Here is a 22268-nt window from a genome sequence, read left to right on the forward strand (position 1 = left end):
TTATTGACCCTTTCCTTCCTTTTCTTGCCACCAACAACCTCTTCCTCTGTTGATTTCATGGTTTCGGGAGTGGAGGCTCTGGCTTTGGACATGGGAACTCTCTTGCCAGGGGCCTTCTTGTGCATGCCAGGTTTGATGGCAGCAGCAGCAGCTTGCTCTTTCTTGAGCACTTTCTTCTTGGAGGTGACCTCCTCATCAACCACAAAGTCCTCATCTTCTGATTCTGAGGTTCTCTTCTTCCTCTGCCTAGTTGCAGCCTTAGGCAGATTGCTTGGGGTGCTTCTGCTTCCATCATCATAGCTGTTGTTTGAGGGGATAGTGCCATCATTGAGATTTTGTTGCTCCTCTGACCTGTTCTAGCTTTCACTGTTATCTGACATGGCTGACTCTGGCCCTGTGAACATATGGGTATAGATAGAGTAGATGAGCATCACAAAGCACAACTATTTTGGCAAAAAGTTGAGTCAAAAACTTAAATTTAGTTTTCTACAAAAAGCATTTTGGAGCTGCCGATATGACAAACTCGGTGACACCGAAGAAACTTTAGAGTCTAAACATGTGAAACCGGTCAGACCGAGACACAGTTCGGTGACTCCGAGATGCTAGGGTTTCACAGAGAAAGTGAACTCGGTCACACCGATTTGTACACTTGGGTCAGACCGAGCAGTACATGTGCAATGGCCTGGGCCAAATCAGTGAGACCAAATACTCCAAATCGGTCAGTCTGAGATGAGTTCGGCGGAAAGCTAACCCTAAGTTTTTGCATCAAAACTAATCTAGAGGAAGTTTTGGTTGGATAGAATGATCTCAATCGTGGATAGATAGATGGCATTTAACCTTTGTGCAAGAATCAGAGTTAAAGATTGAACAAGGGAATCGAGTCCGTACCCTAACTTGGCGACGAACTCGCTACGGCGACAATGGCGGCGAAGATTCCGTTTGGCAGCGGCGGAGACCAGCGGCAGGAGGTCGCTGGAGACAACAGAGATGATCCAAAGACCAGGAGGGGCGGCAGAGCTAGGCAGGCGCAGTTGGAGGCTTGAAGTAATTTCCAAATTTCAACCCGCGGATATATATACCCAGTCACTGTCGATGTGGCCGAGTGGAACGACTCGGTGGCACCGAGGTGCAGAATCGCAAGCGGATACTGCAACTCGGTGTGACAGAACTGTTCTAATCGATTGCACTGAGGTGAAAACCTAGATCAACTTAATGACTTCAGTGAGACCGAAAGGGATGGATCGGTCAGACCGAGATGTCATTAAGAGGTTTTGGAACTTTAAGCCCTAGATGGATCGGTGGCTCCGAGTGCTCCTCACCTGAAGGGTCCGAATTCGACTTGATCAAACTTTGTGATGTAGCATGAATAGAGTTTGAGACGAGAAAAGCATAGATAGCTAGAGGGAATACTTAGGCATTCTTGTCCATCCATTTGGCAAAAAGAAAAACCAAACAAACAAAGCAACAAATGGATGTCCTCGAATGGGAAAAATGTGCAATCCAGATGCTCACACAATAAGATAGAAAATTAAATATGTAGCAAAGCATGCACAAACACTCTAGCATCTATCAAGCAATTGGCGATGACTAGGTCATCTATATATGAGTATATTGACTAAGGAGTCAAATGAGAACATTTGATCGTAGGTCATACTCAATGTTTAAGCACAAGTGGGGTTACCACTTTTACATAAAGCATTGTTGTTTTCACACCATTAGAGTTTCTTTAGCTCAATTCTTAGAGCAAAGCTCCCCCTAGATGTGATATCCCTAAGAGGGATGAACTAACCTTGGGTTTTCTCGATGATGACTTCATGTAGGTGTTGAAGATGTAGATGCTTAATGTTGATGTAGATCATTTGGAGCAATCCATTGGAGTGAGTTGCACTTTCAATACCTACATGGGTTAGTCCCACAAGGAACATACAAGGATATCCATAGACGAAGAGTGAAATTTACATATGATGTTGTCCATGGAAGCATTAGGTTACCTTGTCCCTTGTCTTACCAACAAGAGGGTTTGTGACTCCTTGAACTAGTGCAAGATGTGAAAGTTGATTGCACTTGTCCTTGCCAAAATGAATATGAGTGAAGTATGTTGGTGGAGTCACCCTCAAGAAGTCTCTAGTTCTTCTTCTTTGGATCCACATCATCTTTATGGGAATCCTTGGAGTTGTAGTCCTACTTGATGAAGTAGAACTTGATTTAGTCTTGGGAACCCACTTGACCAAGGCCTTTGGAGCTTCTTCAAATGCATCAATCTCTTCTTTAAGCTTTCCCTTGCCTTTTAGCTTGTGGTCTTGTGGTGAAAGATCATCTTGAGCTTGTGTTCCCTTGAAAGAAGTGGGATCATACTTCTCTTGATGAGAAACAAAATTCGTCTTGGGGTATTGATCTTCTTACAACTCAACTCCATTGGCATTGAACTTGCGTTCAAAACCAACACCTTGATTCTTCCGGTGCCTTCCTTGCTTGCGTACAATTTCCTCAAATTGCTTTCTTCTGGCAAGGTTCTTGTAAACACCTTTCTCTATAATTCCCTTCAATAAACTATTTTCTTGCTCAAGTGTAACTTGGCCAAGAGAATCATTAGTGGAATCAAGAGAACTACTAGAAGCAATAATATTTGATTTAACATGATTATTTTTACTACTAGAAGAAGAATCTTTCTTCCTCTTATTGCTAGATTTTACTTGTGGCATGTAAGTAGACAAGATTAAACGCTTGCAATTTAAGAATAACTTTTCTTACGAAGATCATCATTGATTGCTTTTAAGAACCCATGCTCTTGCACTAGATTTAGCTTTTCAAAGCGTAGCTTCTCATGAGACTTTAAAAGTTCTTGATGATCATCTAAGGTAGTTTCATGAGCTAACTTAAGAGTGTTTAGTTCTTTAGTAAGATGCCTAATATCCTTCTTATCATTGTCATTCGTTTCATCTTGATTAGCATGATTAATAGCAGTTTCACTAGAGTTGTCAAAACATAATTCATCATCACCTAGCAAATCATCTCCATCACTATTGAAATCAACATACTCGGGGTCTGATACCTTAGGGCCTTTAGCCATGAAGCATCTTCCAATCCCTTCATTTGGTGAATCGAATATATCGTAGGAGTTGGATGACACAAGTGCAAGACCGACAACATCTTCATCTTGAATATATTCGGAGTCGGAGTTATAGCTTCTCTCAGAGTAGTAGTCGGAGTCGGAACCGGATACCCATTCACCAACATGAGCTTGATGTCTTCATCTTGTGTAGCTCTTTGATGACTCGTCCTTCCTTTCTGAATCCTTGCTTCTACGAGAGGGTCTTTGTTCATAATGATCATCTCTACTCCTCTCTCTTGGAGGTGATTCCTCTCTTTTACTTCTCCTTTTAGGTGAGTCTTCTCTCCTTTTGTAGGGAGCCGTACACTTACTAGAGTAGTGTCCGGGTCTCCCACAATTGCAGCAATTGTGATCACGACTAGAAGATCTTTTGTCATTGTAGGATCTTGACTTGGAACTTCTCTCTTTGCTTCTCCTCTTGTAGAACTTGTTGAAGTTCTTCACCATTAGGCTCAATTGTTCATTGAAGGCTGATATGTCTCCAATGTATCTATAATTTTTGATTGCTCCATGCTATATTATCTACTATTTTGGACATTATTGGGCTTTATTATCCACTTTTATATTATTTTTGGGACTAACCTATTAACCGGAGGCCCAACCCAGAATTTCTATTTTTTGCCTATTTTAGGGTTTCACAGAAAAGGAATATCAAATGGAGTCCAAACGGAATGAAACCTTCGGGAATGTGATTTACAGAACGAACATGATCCAGGAGACTTGGACCCTACGTCAAGAAATAAAGGAGGAAGCCACGAGGTAGGGGGCGCGCCTACCCCCCCCCCCCAGGCGCGCCCTCCACCCTCGTGGGCCCCTTGTTGCTCAACCGATGTACTCCTTCCTCCTATATATACCTACGTGGCCCCAAATGATCAGATAAGGAGCCAAAAACCTAATTCCACCACTGCAACCTTCTGTATCCATGAGATCCCATCTTGGGGCCTGTTCCGGAGCTCCGCCGAAGGGGGCATCCACCACGGAGGGCTTCTACATCAACACCATAGCCTCTCCGATGAAGTGTGAGTAGTTTACCTCAGACCTTCAGGTCCATAGTTATTAGCTAGATGGCTTCTTCTCTCTTTTTAGATCTCAATACAATGTTCTCCCCCTCTATTGTGGAGATCTATTCGATGTAATCTTCTTTTTGCGGTGTGTTTGTTGAGACCGATGGATTGTGGGTTTATGATCAAGATTATCTATGAAGAATATTTGAATCTTCTCTGAATTATTTTATGTATGATTGGTTACCTTTGCAAGTCTCTTCGAATTATCAGTTTGGTTTGGCCTACTAGATTGATCTTTCTTGCAATGGGAGAAGTGCTTAGCTTTGGGTTCAATCTTGCGGTGTCCTTGCCCAGTGACAGTAGGGGCAGCAAGGCACGTATTGTATTGTTGTCATCGAGGATAACAAGATGGGGTTTTTATCATATTGCATGAATTTATCCCTCTACATCATGTCATCTTGCTTAAGGCGTTACTCTGTTTTCATGAACTTAATACTCTAGATGCATGTTGGATAGCGGTCGATGAGTGGAGTAATAGTAGTAGATGCAGGCAGGAGTCGGTCTACTTGTCTCGGACGTGATGACTATATACATGATCATACCTAGATATTCTCATAACTATGCTCAATTCTGTCAATTGCTCAACAGTAATTCGTTCACCCACCGTAAAATACTTATGCTCTTGAGAGAAGCCACTAGTGAAACCTATGGCCCCCGGGTCTATCTTCATCATACTAATCTTCCAATACTTAGTTATTTCCTTTGCTTTTTACTTTTATTTTATTTTACTTTGCATCTTTATCATAAAAGTACCAAAAATATTATCTTATCATATCTATCAGATCTCACTCTCGTAAGTGACCGTGAAGGGATTGACAACCCCTTATCGCGTTGGTTGAGAGGAGTTATTTGTTTTGTGCAGGTACGAGGGACTTGCGTGCAGCCTCCTACTGGATTGATACCTTGGTTCTCAAACACTAAGGGAAATACTTACGCTACTTTGCTGCATCATCCTTTCCTCTTCAAGGAAATCCAACGCAGTGCTCAAGAGGTAGCAAGATGAATTTCTGGCGCTGTTGCCGGGGAGGTTCACGCAAGTCAAGATTTGACTCCCAACAATGAGCCATTTCTGGCGCCGTTGCCAGGGAGTCTATGCAAAAGTCAACATACCAAGTACCCATCACAACCCTTATCTCCCGCATTACATTATTTGTCATTTGCCTCTCGTTTTCCTCTCCCCCGCTTCACCCTTTTTGTTTTATTCGCCCTCTCTCTCTCTATCCTCCCTCTCTTTCTCTATTTGCCTCTTTTTGCCTGCTTGCTTTTTGTTTGCTTGTGTGTTGGATTGCTTGCTTGTCACGATGGCTCAAGATAACACTAAATTGTGTGACTTTACCAATACCAACAACAGTGATTTTATTAGCACTCCAATTGCTCCTCTTACCTATGTTGAATATTATGAAATTAATGCATCTTTGCTGAATCTTGTCATGAAAGATCCGTTTTCCGGCCTTCCTAGTGAAGATGTCGCTACCCATCTAAATAGCTTTGTTGATTTGTGTGATATGCAAAAGAAGAAATATGTGGACAACGATATTGTTATGTTGAAGCTATTTCCTTTTTCGCTTATAGATCGCGCTAAAGCTTGGTTTTCGTCTTTTCCTAAAAATAGTATTGATTCTTGGAACAAGTGCAAAGATGCTTTTATCTCTAAGTATTTTCCTCCCGCTAAGATCATCTCCCTTAGAAACGATGTTATGAATTTTAAGCAACTTGATCATGAACATGTTGCACAAGCTTGGGAGAGGATGAAATTAATGATACGTAATGGCCCTACTCATGGCTTGAATTTGTGGATGATTATACAAAAAATTTATGCTGGATTGAATTTTGCTTCTAGAAATCTTTTAGATTCGGCTGCGGGAGGCACTTTTATGGAAATCACTTTAGGATAAGCTACTAAACTCCTAGATAATACTATGGTTAATTATTCTCAATGGCATACTGAAAGATCTACTAATAAAAAGGTGCATGTGATAGAAGAAATTAATGTTTTGAGTGGAAAGATGGATGAACTTATGAAATTATTTGCTAGTAAGAGTGTTTCTTCTGATCCTAATGGTATGCAATTGTCTACTTTGATTGAGAACAATAATGAATCTATGGATGTGAATTTTGTTGGTAGGAATAATTTTGGTAACAATGCGTATAGAGGAAATTTAATCCTAGGCCTTATCCTAGTAATCCCTCTAATAATTATGGTAATTCCTACAACAATTCTTATGGAAATTATAATAAGATGCCCTCTGAATTTGAGAATAGTGTTAAGGAATTTATGAATTCGCAAAAAAAATTAATGCTTTGCTTGAAGAGAAATTGCTTAAAGTTGATGATTTGGCTAGGAACGTTGATAGAATTTCTCTTGATGTTGATTCTTTAAAGCTTAGATCTATACCTCCTAAGCATGATATCAATGAGTCTCACAAAGCCATGAAAATTTCCATTGATGAGTGAAAAGAAAGAACCGCTAGGATGCGTGCTAAGAAAGATGCCTTTATAAGAGCGTGTTCTTCTAGTTCCTATGAAAATAAAGATGAAGATTTAAAAGTTATTGATGTGTCCCTGATTAAATCTTTGTTTTGCAATATGAATCTTGATAATGACGAGACTTAATATGATCCACCTTTACCTAGAAGGCGTTCCAAAAATTCGGAGTTTTTAGATCTTGATGCTAAATTTGATGAAAGTGGGATTGAAGAAATTAAAACCCTAGATGTTGCAAAACCCTCTATTTTGGATTTCAAGGAATTTAATTATGAAAATTGCTCTTTGATTGATTGTATTTCCTTGTTGCAATCTGTGCTAAATTCACCTCATGCTTATAGTCAAAATAAAGCGTTTACTAAACATATCGTTGATGCCTTAATGCAATCTTATGAAGAAAATTTTGAGTTGGAAGTTTCTATCCCTAGAAAACTTTATGATGAGTGGGAACCAAATATTAAAATTAAGATTAAAGATCATGAGTTCTATGCTTTATGTGATTTGGGTGCTAGTGTTTCCACGATTCCAAAGACTTTGTGTGATTTGTTAGGTTTCCGTGATTTTGATGATTGCTCTCTAAACTTGCACCTTGTGGATTCCACTATTAAGAAACCTATGGGAAGAATCAATGATGTTCTTATTGTCACAAATAGGAATTATGTGTCCATAGATTTTATTGTCCTTGACATAGATTGCAATCCTTCATGTCCTATTATTCTTGGTAGACCTTTCCTTAGAACGATTGGTGCAATTATTGATATGAAGGAAGGAAATATTAGATTCCAATTTACATTAAGGAAAGGCATGGAACACTTTCCTAGAAAGAAAATTAAAATTACCTTATGAATCTATTATGAGAGCCACTTATGGATTGCCTACCAAAGATGGCAATACCTAGATCTATCCTTCCTTTTTATGCCCAGCTAGGGGCGTTAAACGATAGCGCTTGTTGGGAGGCAACCCAATTTTATTTTTATTCCTTGCTTTTTGATCCTGTTTAGTAATAAATAATTTACCTAGTCTCTGTTTGGTTGTGTTTTTTGTGTTTAATGAGTGTTTGTGCCAAGTAGAACCATTGGGAAGAGTTGGGGAAAGTCTTGTTATCTTGCTGTAAAAAACAGAAACTTTAGCGCTCACGAGAAATGCTGCCATTTTTATTTGGAAAGTGATATTTAGTTAATTATTTTTGCGTATGATTAATACGTAAATTCCTCACGTCCAGAAATTTATTTTAGAATTTTTGGGGTTCCAGATCTTGCGCTAGTTACAGATTACTACAGACTGTTCTGTTTTTGACAGATTCTGTTTTTCGTGTGTTGTTTGCTTATTTTGATGAATCTATGGCTAGTAAAATAGTTTATAAACCATAGAGAAGTTGGAATACAGTAGGTTTAACACCAATATAAATAAAGAATGAGTTCATTACAGTACCTTGAAGTGGTCTTTTGTTTTCTTTCGCTAACGGAGCTCACGAGATTTTCTACTTTAAGTTTTGTGTTGTGAAGTTTTCAAGTTTTGGGTAAAGATTTGATGGATTACGGAACAAGGAGTGGCAAGAGCCTAAGCTTGGGTATTCCCATGGCACCCCCAATTTAATCTAAGGACACCTAAAAGCCAAAGCTTGGGGATGCCCCGGAAGGCATCCCCTCTTTCGTCTACTTCTATCGGTAACTTTACTTGGAGCTATATTTTTATTCACCACATGATATGTGTTTTGCTTGGAGCGTCTTGTATGATTTGAGTCTTTGCTTTTCAGTTTACCACAATCATCCTTGCTGTACACACCTTTTGAGAGAGCCATACATGATTTGGAATTTGTTAGAATACTCTATGTGCTTCACTTATATCTTTTGAGTTATATAGTTTTTCTCTAGTACTTCACTTATATCTTTTAGAGCACGGTGCTGGATTTGTTTTGTAGAAACTATTGATCTCTCATGCTTCACTTAGATTATTTTGAGAGTCTTAAATATCATGGTAACTTTCTTAAATAATCCTAATGTGCTAGGTATTCAAGATTAGTAAAAAAAATCTTATGAGTGTTTTTAATACTAAGAGAAGTTTGATGCTTGATGATTGTTTTGAGATATGGAGGTAATAATATCAAAGTCATGCTAGTTGAGTAGTTCTGAAATTGAGAAATTCTTGTGTTGAAGTTTGCAAGTCCCGTAGCATGCACGTATGGTAAACGTTATGTAACAAATTTGAAACATGAGGTGTTCTTCGATTGTCCTCCTTATGAGTGGCGGTCGGGGACGAGCGATGGTCTTTTCCTACCAATCTATCCCCATAGGAGCATGTGCGTAGTGCTTGTTTTTTGATGACTTGTAGATTTTTGCAATAAGTATGTGAATTCTTTATGACTAATGTTGAGTCCATGGATTATACGCACTCTCACCCTTCCATCATTGCTAGCCTCTTCGGTACCGTGCATTGCCTTTTCTCACATTGACAAATGGTGCAAACTTCACCGGTGCATCCAAACCCCGTGATATGATACGCTATTTCACACATAAACCTCCTTATATCTTCCTCAAAACAGACACCATACCTACCTATTATGGCATTTCCATAGCCATTCCGAGATATATTGCCATGCAACTTTCCACCATTCCGTTTATCATGACACATTCATCATTGTCATATTGCTTTGCATGATCATGTAGTTGACATCGTATTTGTGGCAAAGCCACCATTCATAATCTTTCATACATGTCAATCTTCATTCATCGCAATCCCGGTACACCGCCGGAGGCATTCATATAGAGTCATCTTTTGTTCTAGCATCGAGTTGTAATCATTGAGTTGTAAATAAATAGAAGTGTGATGATCATCATTTTCTAGAGCATTGTCCCAAGTGAGGAATAAAAAAATAAAAATAGAAAGGCCATAAAAAAATAAAAGAAGAGAAGGCCCAAAAAAAGAGAAAAAGAGAGAAGGGACAATGCTAGTATCCTTTGCCACACTTGTGCTTCGAAGAAGCACCATAATCTTCATGATAGAGAGTCTTTTGTTTTGTCACTTTCATATACTAGTGGGAATTTTTCATTATAGAACTTGGTTTGTATATTACAACAATGGGCCTCCTCAAGTGCCCTAGGTCTTCGTGAGCAAGCAAGTTGGATGCACACCCACTTAGTTTCTTTTGTTGAGCTTTCATACATTTATAGCTCTAGTGCATCCGTTGCATGGCAATGCCTACTCCTTGCATTAACATCAATCGATGAGCATCTCCATAGCCCATTGATTAGCCTCGTTCATGTGAGACTTTCCCCTTTTTTGTCTTCTCCACATAACCCTCATCATCATATTCTATTCCACCCATAGTGCTATGTCCATGGCTCGCGCTCATATATTGCGTGAAAGTTTATAGGTTTGAGATTACTAAAGTATGAAACAATTGCTTGGCTTGTCATTGGGGTTGTGCATGATGAGAGCATTCTTGTGTGACGAAAATGGAGCATGACTAAACTATATGATTTTGTAGGGATGAACTTTCTTTGGCCATGTTATTTTGAGAAGACATAATTGCTTAGTTAGTATTCTTGAAGTATTATTATTTTTATGTCAATATGAACTTTTATCTTGAATCTTTCGGATCTGAATATTCATACCACAGTTAAGAAGAATTACATTGAAATTATGCCAAGTAGCATTCCACATCAATAATTCTGTTTTTATCATTTACCTACTCGAGGACGAGCAGGAATTAATCTTGGGGATGCTTGATAGGTCTCCAACGTATCTATAATTTTTGATTGCTCCATGCTATATTATCTATTGTTTTGGACATTATTGGGATTTATTATCCACTTTAATATTATTTTTGGGACTAACCTATTAACCGGAGGCCCAGCCCAGAATAGCTGTTTTTTGCCTATTTTAGGGTTTCACAGAAAAGGAATATCAAACGGAGTCCAAACAGAATGAAACCTTCGGGAACGTGATTTTCGGAATGAACATTGATCCAGGAGACTTGGACCATACATCAAGAAATAAAGGAGGAAGCCGCGAGGTAGGGGCCGCGCCTACCCCCCTCCCCAGGCGCACCCTCCACCATCGTGGGCCCCCTGTTGCTCCATCGACGTACTCCTTCCTCCTATATATACCTACGTACCCCCAAACGATCAGATACGAAGCCAAAAACCTAATTCCACCGCCGCAACCTTATGTATCCACGAGACCCATCTTGGGGCCAGTTCTGGAGCTCCGCCGGAGAGGGCATCCACCACGGAGGGCTTCTACATCAACACCATAGCCTCTCCGATGAAGTGTGAGTAGTTTACCTCAGACCTTCGGGTCCATAGTTATTAGCTAGATGGCTTCTTCTCTCTTTTTGGATCTCAATACAATGTTCTCCCCCTCTCTTGTGGAGATCTATTCGATTTAATCTTCTTTTTGCGGTGTGTTTGTTGAGACTGATGAATTGTGGGTTTACGAGCAAGATTATCTACGAACAATATTTGAATCTTCTCTGAATTATTTTATGTATGATTGGTTATCTTTGCAAGTCTCTTCGAATTATCAGTTTGGTTTGGCCTACTAGATTGATCTTTCTTGCAATGGGAGAAGTGCTTAGCTTTGGGTTCAATCTTGCGGTGTCATTTCCCAGTGACAGTAGGGGCAGCAAGGCACATATTGTATTGTTGCCATCGAGGATAACAAGATGGGGGTTTTATCATATTGCATGAATTTATCCCTCTACATCTTGTCATCTTTCTTTAGGCGTTACTCTATTTTCATTAACTTAATACTCTAGATGCATGCTGGATAGCGGTCGATGAGTGGAGTAATAGTAGTAGATGCAGGCAGGAGTCGGTCTACTTGTCTCGGACGTGATGCCTATATACATGATCATACCTAGATATTCTCATAACTATGCTCAATTCTGTCAATTGCTCAACAGTAATTCGTTCACCCACCGTAAAATACTTATGCTCTTGAGAGAAGCCACTAGTGAAACCTATGGCCCCCGGGTCTATCTTCATCATATTAATCTTCCAATACTTAGTTATTTCCTTTGCTTTTTACTTTGCTTTTATTTTACTTTGCATCTTTATCATAAAAATACCAAAAATATTATCTTATCATGTCTATCAGATCTCACTCTCGTAAGTGACCGTGAAGGGATTGACAATCCCTTATCGCATTGGTTGAGAGGAGTTATTTGTTTTGAGCAGGTACGAGGGACTTGCGTGCAGCCTCCTACTGGATTGATACCTTGGTTCTCAAAAACTGAGGGAAATACTTACGCTACTTTGCTGCATCATCCTTTCCTCTTCAAGGAAATCCAACGCAGTGCTCAAGAGGTAGCAAAGGCTTGTTTCTCACTTGATATTGTAGGATCATCACATGTAGCTTTGTAAGAACCACTGGACTTGTTGTGAAGCTTTTCTTTATCCTTGAGTGACATCTCATGAGCAACAATTCTACCAATGAATTCTGTTGGCTTGTGATCTTTGTAATTGGGCATAATTTTCATCAAGGTGCACGTGGTATCATATTTTCCATCCTTAGGATCTTCTTGATGATGACTCTGTCAGTCATCTCTTCACTTTGTAAGCCGACAATCTCATTTGTGTTGAGAGCAAGCCTAGAATACATTTCAACGACTCCTTGACCATCCTTCATTTTGAACTTGTCAAGTTGACTTTGAAGCACATCCAATTTGGATTCCTTGACGGACTCGGTACCTTCATGCATATCAACCAAAGTATCCAAAATTACTTTGCATTCTCAAGGCGGCTGATTTTGTTGAATTCTTTGGGGCACAATCCATTCAAGAGGATATTGCAAGTTTGAGAATTATATTGCCACATTTTCAATTGTTCCGCGGTCGCTTCGCGATTCGGTTCTCGTCCATCTTCAAAGAATTCACCTTGCAAACCAATACACACAATAGCCCAAACGGCAGGGTTATGTCTAAGAATATAAATTTTCATCTTATGCTTCCAACTAGCAAAATTAGAACCATCAAAGTAAGGACCTCTATGGTGATAATTTCCCTCGCTAGACGCCATACTCTCCTAGGTTGTGAAACCAAGGCTATGATCACCAATGCTATGGAAATCAAGGCAAATAGAGACCAAAGCTCTGATACCACTTGTAGGATCGAAAGTAGGTATAGAGGGGGTGATTAGATTACTTGACCAAATAAAAATCTAGCCTTTTCCCAATTTAAGTCTTGGCCGATTTTAGGAACTTAGCACAAGTCAAGCAATCAACCTACACATGTAATTCTAAGAGTATAGAAGTGCAAAATAAGACATTGCATATGAAGGTAAAGGGAAGGGTTTGGAGAAGGCAAACACAATATAGACATGAAGATTTTTGGCATGGTTCCGATAGGTGGTGCTATCGTACATCCATGTTGATGGAGACTTCAACCCACAAATGGTAACGGTTGCGCGAGTCCACGGAGGGCTCCACCCACAAAGGGTCCACGAAGAAGCAACCTTGTCTATCCCGCCATGGCCATCGCCCATGAAGGACTTGCGTCACTTGGGTAGATCTTCATGAAGTAGGCGATCTCCTTGGCCTTCCAAACTCCTTGGTTCAACTCCACAATCTTGATGGAGGCTCCCAAGTGACACCTAACCAGTCTAGGAGACACCACTATCCAAAAGGTAATACATGGTGTGATGATGATGAACTCCTTACTCTTGTGCTTCAAATGATAGTATCTCCAACACTCAACTCTCTCACACAGATTTGGCTATGTTGGAAAGATGATTTGAGTGGAAAGCAACTTGGGGAAGGCTAGAGATCAAGATTCTCATGGTTGGATTGGAATGTCTTGGTCTCAACACATGAGTAGGTGGTTCTCTCTCAAAAAATGAATAGTGGAAGTGTAGGCACGTTCTGATGGCTCTCTCTTGAATAGAGAAGGGGTGGAGGGGTATATATAGCCTCCACACAAAATCTAACTGTTACACACATTTGACCCAATTCGGTTAGACCGAATAGGTGAACTCGGTGAGACCGATGTAGTTCAAAAAGTGAACGTTAGGATTTTCGGTGGGACTGACATGGTCAACTCGGTGGGATCGATGCGCTAGGGTTACGTCAAAACCTCAACTCGGTGTGACCGATTGCATGAACTCGATGGGACCGATTTCAGCAATGCTCAAACAGAGAGTGAGTCTGGCAAACTAGGTTGGAACAATCGCTCATTTCGGTAAGACTGAAACATTACGAAAGGGAAACAAAGAGTTTGCATTGCGAACTCGGTGGGACAGATAGCTCATTTCGATAAGAACGAAATGTTACAAAGGGAAACGGAGAGTTTGCAATCCCATTTGGATGAGACCGAAATACCTATCAGTGACACCAGACTGATTAGGGTTTCTGGCTATGGCTATGTCAAAGGAACTCGATGGCGCCGGATAGATCAAATCGGTGCGGCCGAGTTTGACTTTAGGTTTACGACATATTTGGATTTGAGAAAGTGGTTGAGGGATTTGGAGCATATCACTAAGCATTTTGAGCAAGTTGAGAATTAAGCAACACCTCATCCCCTTTTAATAGTATTGGCTTTTCCTATGGACACAATGTGATCTTGGATCACTAAAATAGAAATGAAGAGTCTTAAGCTTTTGCCAATATTTGTCCTTAGCAATTTGAGGGGTCCAAATCTCAAGTCCATGCCATGCCAATCATTGAACTTTCTAAAATATTCAACTTGAATGGATATTAGTTCAATGAGCTATATGTTGTTATGAATTACCAAAACCACCCGGGGATTAATTGCACTTTCATTACCTCACATGCATGATGTGTTTGTTTCTCATGGTGGATGTTAAAGAGCTCTTAACTATAGACTATAATATATAACGAAATAAGAATTCTTCACCCTGAGTGATAAATAGTTGAACTTCTTGTATGCTTCATCAAAATAGGACATGTAATATACTATTGGAAAGCTATGTACAAGGAGACACTATTCCATGTAGAAATTGTTCAGAAAAGCCTCACCGATTAAGACCTATTTTGAGAATGGTGTTTTTTCGTATTGAAAATGTTAATTGTATTTCTGATCACAATTTCAAATGGTTTATCGGGAGCCATGCATATAATATGGTGTTGGAAATCAGTTGCAAACCCGCTCCTTTTTCACATAGAAATGTCTTCCAAATCCAAAAGGTTTAAAAGTAATTTAAAAATAATGGAAATTTGAACGAGAACATATTTTTGGTTCATTTTAAAATGGTTTGTGTGAATGTACAAATGGTATGGCATTGGAAAGAAGGACAAAATGCAAGAACTTTTGGCATATAACTTTTCCTTGAATTGTATATGAATTGAATTGTACTTTGTAAAAGGCAAAAAAAACTAATGGGAAATTTTTAAGAAGTTTCTTTGGAAGCTATTTGAATGCTAAACAAATAATGTAGATAGATTCCCCAATTCCCAACCGCTTAAAAGGATTTAAATAAAACATGATCGGGCATGCTATTTCTCAAAGCTGAAAATAGGTAGTCATAGTACGTCGTGCTCGTACTTTGACTTCCAAGAATTTCACATCTGAACCTCACTTTGTTTTCTTGTATTATTTTGGCTATGAATCCTCAAATGTTTTGCCAGAATTGTGCAAATGATATATGGTTGGAAAGCTATTGCAAATAAGCATGTTTTTGTGTTGGGCATTATTTAAAATTCAACACAATTTAAGAGTAGTTTTGAAACTATAGAACTTGTTTCGATCAACATAAATCAAATGTTGGAATTGTTTGTCGGAATCAAATATATAATGTATCGTTGGAAAAAAATAATAGGAGTAAATTTTTCATTTAGAATATTTTTCAAATTCATCACAATTTAAGAGGAGATCTGCAAGCACCAAAAATGGAGTAATTTTTTTTGAGCTCCAAGTTGAGCTTGGACTTCTCCTAGTGGATTATATGAACTGTCATAGGGTGAGCGTGTGAACTTCCAATAGAAACCCTTTTATGTTTTATTTTTAGTATCATTTTCTCTTCCCAACCGCACTCGGGCATCTTTTGAACTGCTAGGTGTTCCACATATGAACTCCTATGTGTTTTTATTGTAAGTCCTAAATTGTTATTCAAATGGAGAATTTGATATAGCATTGGTTATATATTAAAAAGGACCAACCACTTCAAAAAAATGACACATCCGTGACATTTTGGGCCGAACGAATTTTTTTTCTGTCATACATATGACACTTCTATGACGATAATTGTGATAAAACCTGGTATCATCATAGATGTGGTGGGCTCCTACTTCTATGACAAAAAATCATGACAGAAAATGGGTTTTTCGTCCTGGGCAGGCCAGAGACGCAGTTGCATGACATTCTTTGGGCCGTCCATGATGGAAAAAACCATGGTAGAAGCGAGGGCGAGGAAAATTTTGGGGAGTTCCCGTTTACGGTGGGAGGTCGGGGGCCGAGTGATGCGCGTTTCTCTCGTACACGTACACGCGTGTGTGCGAGGCGTTGGCTCTAACTGAACCCGAGCGAGGCGTTGGGCTCTAACTGAACTCGAGCGATTGTACTGCAGGCTACGCGTTACTGAACTCGAGCAATTGATCGATGGCTGTTAACTAGACCCGATCGAGCGATTCCTTCGCTACTGCTGTGAACTGAAGCCGATCGATGCTGCCTCTGGACGAACAGTGAGCGTTGTGGGGGGGGGTTGGATGAACAGTTCCCGGTGGGGGTGGATGAACAGGACCCCGTGGTGTTGCCTCTAGATGAACAGAACCCCAATCGATCGAGCCGGTTGGGGCTGGATGACAGGACCTCGTGGAGGGCTGGATGAACAGGACCACCCCGTGGAGGGCAGGATGAACAGTAGACGGTGGAGGTCAGGATGAACAGTAGATGGTGGAGGGCAGGATGAACAGTAGCCTGTGCAGGGGTGGTTGAACAGGAGCCCGTGGAGAGGGCTGGTTGAACAGTAGCCGGTGTAGTAGCGCGCGGTGGAGGCTGGATGAACAGGAGCCTGTGGATGAACAGTCGTAGGTGGAGGCTAGAGGAGGTCGACGGTGGATGAACAGTAGCTCGTGGAGGCTGGAGGGGGTCGACGGTGGAGATGAACAGTATCCCGTGGAGTCCCGTTTTGCAGTACGCCACACCCCTCCTGATGAACAGGACCCCCGTTTCGACCATAGGAGGTCTGTTTGGTCCGTTTTGAGGTATGCCACACCCCTCCCGATGAACAGGACCCCCGTTTTGACCGTAGGAGGTTCGTTTCCTCCGTTTTGCGGTACGCCAGACCCCTCCCGATCAACAGGACCCCGTTCCGAACGTAGGAGGTCCGTTTCCTCCGTTGTGCGGTACGCCTGGCCTTGTTTCTATCGCCTGTTCCACCCAAGCCCTCCGGATGAACATGACCACGCATTCCGTTCCGACCCAGCTGGTTGGCTCCTACGCGTTCCGTTGCCTCCCGATGAACACGGCGCATTCCGTTGCCTCCCCATGAACATGACGACGACGCAGTTTCTCCGTTCCGACCCAGCCATGTCAACGAACCCTCGCCGTACGTATGCGCGAGTAGGCGTTCGAGACCCGGCCCGTATGTACACATACGTGGCCGTATTTTCTTTCTTGCACCCTGGCCGCCTCTACTACGACACGTGCGCGCCTCTACATCCACCAGTATATATGTACATACACGTTCGCGACCAGAATGACAACGTTACGTACGCTTCGACCAGGTGGGTCCCCACTGTCAGGCACTTCCTTGCGTGCAAAGATGTAGCAGGTGGGTCCCAACAGTTAGGGAGGCGAAATATGGTGGCCCGTCCGGTGGGTCCCTGCTGTCAGTTGGAGGAATAATTATTTTGCACGTAATAAGGAGGCACTTCCTTGCTGCGCCCGTGGACCCAGCTGTCAGCGTCTCCACGTAGAGTCCACGTCCGATGGAAGCTGTTCCTTGACCATGTTGACCACGCCGCGCCGAGAGCACCAGGGCGGTGGACGATGGTGAGGCCTAGGAAGGGGACGACGTGGAGCCGGGGAAGACGCGACAGTGGATGCCCATGCATAGAGGAGTACGAGGGCACTGGTTTGCTGCGGTGTGAGGCTGCCGTCGCCGTAGAGTAACAGGGGGTGTGGGTGAGTAGAGGGATGGCCTGGCCCGTGGTGGGAGTAGTAGGGGGCGGTGAGGCCTCCGCCGCATCGCAGTCGGCCACGGGAGGCAGAAGCACGAGGCACGACCGGCGCTGGTTTGGGCGGCTGGAGCAAGAAGACCAGAGGTTGAAGAAGCACTACGGTCGTTGGATGGACATCGTACGGTCCCTGGAGCTAGAATCGTGCATATTGACTAAGTTGACAAAGCCCTCCGTCCCCGTCAAGTTAGTAGGCCCACAAGTCAGCCTGCCACTATACTGGGTCCCAGCTAACAGGGGGAGTATTCATTTTTTGTGCGTAATAAGGAGGCACTTCCTTGCGTGCGAAGATATAGTTGGTGGGTCCGAGCTGTCAGCGGCGGTAACATTTTTTCGCGAAATACACAGGCCCTTTTGGTGGGTCCCTGATATCAGGTGGAGGAATCATTATTTTGCACGTAATAAGGAGGCATTTCCTTGCGTGCGGCCGTGGACCTAGCTGTCGGCATCTCCACGTGCAGTCCACTTCAGATGCATGTCGGTCATTGACCATGTTGACCAGGCCGCGCCGAGAGCACCAGGGCGGTGGACGACGGCGAGTCCTAGGAAGGGAACGACATGGAGGCATGGAAGACTCTGCAGTTGTTTCCCACGCGGAGGGGAGTATGACTGTACGAGGGTTTACTGGTTCGTCTGCCGTCGCCGGAGAATAATAGCAGGTGTGGATGAGTAGAGGGATGGCTAGGCCAGCGATGGGAGTACGATGGGGCAGTGAGGCCTGCGCAGCAGCACAGCCGGTCGCGGGGAGGAGGGAGCAGGTAATCCCGCCGGCGCTTGTTTGAGCGGCTGGAGCAGGAAGAGCAGAGATTGAAGAAGCACGACGACAGCTGGATGGACATCCAACAGTCCCTGCTTGTGTGTCAACCTTTTTTAGGAAAGCCTCAAATCTGTGGAAAACAGCATACAGCCCATCTGCCATTATTTCTAATAATTTTCAACCCATTTGCTAATTCTTAAGGTATTTTTTGAGCCCATATCCTTTTTGTTAGCATTACAGCCCAAATTGTGGCCACGGTTAAAAAATTATACGAAATTTTGCATACTTCGGTGCGGTCCGAACTGTTTTTAATCCCAAAATTTCGACTCACATTCAAACTGATTTTAAAAATAAATGTATACAATATAAAATCCAACAAATTCTCCATGCATAAAAATTAATGTAATTTAAAATCTTGAAATGAAAAAAAGATATTTTAAACTAATTGTCGGTTTGATGTGTTTTAAAAATGTACCGCCCATTTCTCGTTACTGATGGGCCATTTTCTCGGCCAGCCGAATGAAAACTCTCCTCGTATTGAAAGATTTGCAGCCCAATAGGCCTGACAAAGCGACTTACTTGGCAAATCACAAAAAAACTGGGATGTGGCCGTGGACCCAGCTGTCAGCCTCTCCATGTACAGTACTCTTCCGATGGAAGTCGTTCCTTGACCACGTTGACCATGCCGCGTGGAGAGCACCACGGCGGTGGACGACGGCGAGGCCTAGGAAGGGGACGACGCGGAGCCGGGGAAGACGCGATAGTGGAAGCCCGCGCGGAGAGGGGGTTCACTGGTTCGGCTGCGGTGTGAGGCTGTCGTCGCCGTAGGGCCTGACCAACGGTGGGAATAGTAGGGGGCAGTGAGGCCTCCGCGGCAGCACAGCCGGCCACGGGAGGCAGGAGCATGCGGCACGACCGGCGCTGCTTTGGGCGGCTGGTGCAAGAAGACCAGAGGTTGAAGAAGCACTACGGCCGTTGGATGGACATCGTACGGTCACTGGAGCTAGAATCGTTCATATTGACTAAGTTGACAAAGCCCTCCGTCCCCATCAACTTTGTTGACCCACAAGTCATCCTCCCACTATGGTGGGTCCCAGCTAGCAGGGGGGTATTCATTTTTTTTGTGCGTAATAAGGAGGCACTTCCTTGCGTGCGAAGATATAGCTGGTGGGTCCTACATGTCAGCGGGGGAACGTTTTTTTCGCAAAATACAGAGGCCCTTCCGGTGGGTCCCAGCTGTCAGGTGGAGGAATCATTATTTTGCGCGTACAGTCCACGGCCGATGGATGTCGTTCGTTGACCAAGTTGACCAGGCCGCACCGAGAGCACCATGGCAGTGGACGACAGCGAGGCCTAGGAAGGGGACGACACGGAGCCGGAGAAGACTCGGCAATGGTTGCCCATGCGGTGGGGAGTACGAGGGTTTACTGGTCCGGCTGCCGTCGCCAGAAAATAACAGGAGGTGTGGGTGAGTAGAGGAATGGCTTGGCCAGCAATGAAGTAGGATGGGGCGGTGCGGCCTGTGCGGCAGCACAGCCGGCCACAGGAGGCGAGAGCAGGCAGTCCCACCGGAGCTGGTTTGGGCGGCTGGAGCAAGAAGATCAGATATTGAAGAAGGTCACTGCTGCTAGAATTGTTTGTGTATTAAGTTGACAAAGCCAAAGTACACGTCAACCTAGTAGACCCACAAGTCAGCCTCCAAATCTGTCCCAAATAGCATACAACCCAAAATTTCTAGCCAGATTCAAATTAATTTTAAATCTAAATATACCTTAATTTAAATTCAATGAAATTTTACCCGTACAAAAACAATGAAATTTAAAATATCAAAATCTGAAAGAAAACAATATTTTGGAACTAATTGTCTGTTTGCTGTATTTTTCATTTTACAACCCATTTATTATTACTTGTAGCCCATTTCTTATTACTTATAGCCCATTTTCTGGGCAAAATGCATCCCTCCTCGTCTTGAAAGATTTCCGGCCCAGCAGGACGTAGAAAAGCAAGTAGGCCTACGTTGGTTATTCTGCAAAAAACAAAATAGCTGGCTAGCAATTTTCAGAAAGGAAAAAAACAAACTGGGCTGGCCATGTGCTAAACATATGAAATAAAAGCCTGGGCTAGACAGGCCACGGGTCCTGCACAACCGAGTTGATACCCTCCTCCGTCCTGAAAAAACAAAATTACTGCACGCGCTGCTGGGTCCCTAGTGTCATCCTCACCATGTACAGTCATCTCCTTATTCCTCTCGGTTGTTGACCATGTTGACTACACCAGAGGGCGGCGCCGCGGCGAGCGAACCAAGGCGGAAGACAATGGTGAGGCCTCGGACGGGAACGGACAGGAGCCGGGGCAGATCACAGCCAGCCATGGGAGGCGGGAGCAGGCGGTCCCGCCGGCGCTGGTTTGGCTTTGGCGCGTCGAGGAAGAAGATACTGAAGATATGCGACAGACGTTGAATGTCAATCCAATGGTCAAGGTTGGCACAATCGTTTGTTGACTAAGCAGACACCAAGTAGCATACTTTTTTATATATAGGAAGAAAACTACGAGGAAAATGCGTTGGAACGTTCGACACATAAGTGACTAGCACCCTTGGTTTTCAACCGAGAGGTCTTGGGTTCGAGTCCCAGGAACTCTCAATTTTGTCCTCCTTCCTTCCTCGCAAAAAAGGGAAAGAAAATCAAAGACTTGGGAAGGCGTATAGAACAAGCTAGTGTACCAGTAATGAGACGTTGCCGAGTTTTAGAAAAAAGAAAGACGTGCTCCTGTAGCTGGTTCGAATCCAAACCTAGACTATGACTATATATGGTGCTATGCTACTCTGCAAGTAATGAAACTGACATATCCAATGTTCCCTTCTCCTCTTCTCTACTTACTCTACCTAGCATCAGAAGCTCTGGCCGCAGCAACCATGTCCGCTGGCTGCTCGTCCACCTGCTCTTCAGTAGGCAACAACCAGATATGCGCCAAGTCGCAACCCGTACCATCGCCTGTGGGTCTCATCACACCCTCACCGGCACGCGCACCGCAGCCGATTGCTCATCGCAACCCGCTGCCATTGGTGTGGTGCCACTGCTGCAAATCACGCAGAGTCATCCGTCGAGTCTCAACCACAATCCGTAACCCTGGCCGAGTCTTCTACAAATGCCCGAATCATGGGGTAATAATATGTTTAAGTGTTGTTCTGCTGGTTTCAGTTGCTGATTTTTTTTAATAGTTTGGTTGATGATCTACCAATTTGATTCGTGCAGAAAAGGGAAGATTCGTGTGATTTGTATTTCTGGGAAGTTGCTGATGTGGTGGAATGCAACTACGCTGATTATTTGGTTAGCCGAGGAATCCCAATACTAGCAGGTTGGGGTGTTGGACAAGTAACTGAAGGAACAGCAGAAGAGGAAGATGCAGAGCAGAAGGTTAAAGATGCAGTTCCTCTGATCATGGCCAAGCAACAGCTGCTGAATGGCCTTGACAGCAATGAGGAGATGAAAGAGCTTGTGAAGATAATGGGGAAAATCGATGTGCTCTGTAGGATGATTGTCTCTTTATTTGCAGTGTATGTAGCACTCGTGATGTATTCAGTGGCTACGACATGAGCACTTTGCTGAAACTAGTAATGAATGAAACCTGTGTAGCAGGATGGGCGTAGTGTTGTGAACATCTAATGATTTCTATTAACGGAAATCAGGGGGTATCCCCTCTTGCTCATATAAATAAA

This window comes from Triticum aestivum, chromosome 1A, assembly GCF_018294505.1.
Source record: "Triticum aestivum cultivar Chinese Spring chromosome 1A, IWGSC CS RefSeq v2.1, whole genome shotgun sequence".
NCBI classification, from domain to species: Eukaryota; Viridiplantae; Streptophyta; class Magnoliopsida; order Poales; family Poaceae; genus Triticum; species Triticum aestivum.